At 40.2% G+C, this 1,379-nt stretch overlaps 1 long non-coding RNA gene across 1 annotated transcript; it reads left to right on the top strand.

Annotated features, from left to right (window-relative positions):
* Positions 1-25: 25 nt before the first annotated feature.
* On the top strand, positions 26-346 carry LOC103461200 (uncharacterized). The gene is made up of 2 exons (XR_533070.1): positions 26-149; positions 267-346. It is a non-coding gene; the product is annotated as an uncharacterized LOC103461200 (long non-coding RNA).
* The last annotated feature ends 1,033 nt before the right edge of the window (positions 347-1,379 follow it).

The following is a 1,379-nucleotide window of genomic DNA, read 5'->3' as shown; positions in this document are numbered from 1 at the left end:
CAGTATTTAAAGCCAATATATTTTCCATTCAGGGAAAACTGAGCATGTTCTCTTGTTAAAGGTACAACTCGAGTTGGAGCCTGGGTTTTTGCAGTAGTAGGGGGCGTGGGAATGGTAGTTGTTGGCATTGTAATCTACATCATTGACAAGTAAGACACGTTTGTCTTCCGAGTTGGTACAATTCAGCTGCAAAGCTTCTTGTGTCTGTTAGATTTTGGTGTTTGATGTTTACTTTCAATCTCTCCTGTTTTTGTTTTTTCTTTCAGCRGTTTCAGACTCTTCTAATCTAGTCAAGCTCTTGAGTTGTGCTTGTGTGCAACACTAAAAATAAAATWCTGCAACCCGATCCAACCCTGTCAGCCACTGATTAGTGTATGAAATAGTTTCTGTCTCTCTGTAAAAACCTAAAATATATTTAATTATCAATCTATAAGTTTATTCACTCAACAAATCACATTTCATCACCTTGATACAATAAGTCAAATATGGAACAACAAATAAACTCTGGAGTTTTGAGAATTCTGTAATATTTTTTACTTTGTTTAAAAGTCCAAWACCTTTGCATAGTATTTGTTTTATATATTTTAGATGAGATTTGTTTTGTAGCTGTAGCCAGATTTCTGAGTCTCATTGTTCAAGTTCAAGTATATTTGTATCACAAATTTCAGCAGCAAGGGAGTTCAAAGTGTTATAAAAACATCATGCAGTCACCAGTTGTGAAACAAGCAATAAACATTACRTTTTGTCAAAATTAGTGGCGCAAAAAGTGTGTATGCAGCTCATGCAACGCATAGGGGCGCAGCACCAGAGGGACGCGTCAAAACCCCGTCTGGTGGGGGCGGCGCGCCGATTATGGTTTCCCATACATTTCAGCGCGCCTTGCGCTCCTTCACCTCGCACACATAGCRAGGTAAATGTAGCGAGTCTTACTCTTCACGTATCGTCGTCTCTGGGGTTTGGGGGGTAGCAAGCGTATGTTTTCTATGTTAACAACGGATTACCGTTTTAACTGCTTATAAAAGTGACAGAGGACACAGACATGGGAAGTGTGAAAGCCCCTACTGTATCAAATTGACAGACGAATAACAGAGAGTTGCCCATTCTAAGGTAAAAACCGAGCGCATACAGAGTTCATGTTTTTTTGTTGTGTTTTTTCATCCAGACGACTGACTCCCAGCATTAATGTTCCCTCTGACCTGAAGGAGCATCAGTCTGTCACTGTAACCTGCTCAGCTTTCACTCCCTGTCCAAACTCACCTCCTRAACTCACCTGGAATCTCCAACAAGACTCTCTCAGACAAACASAGGAAAACACAGATGGAACCTTTACAACTAAAATCCAGGAGAACATCACTCTGTCAGACACACATGATGGATAC

The sequence above is a fragment of the Poecilia reticulata genome, unplaced genomic scaffold (assembly GCF_000633615.1).
Source record: "Poecilia reticulata strain Guanapo unplaced genomic scaffold, Guppy_female_1.0+MT scaffold_753, whole genome shotgun sequence".
Lineage (NCBI taxonomy): Eukaryota > Metazoa > Chordata > Actinopteri > Cyprinodontiformes > Poeciliidae > Poecilia > Poecilia reticulata.
The sequence above is the reverse complement of the archived record's forward strand: the minus strand, read 5'-3'. Positions and strand labels throughout refer to the sequence as shown.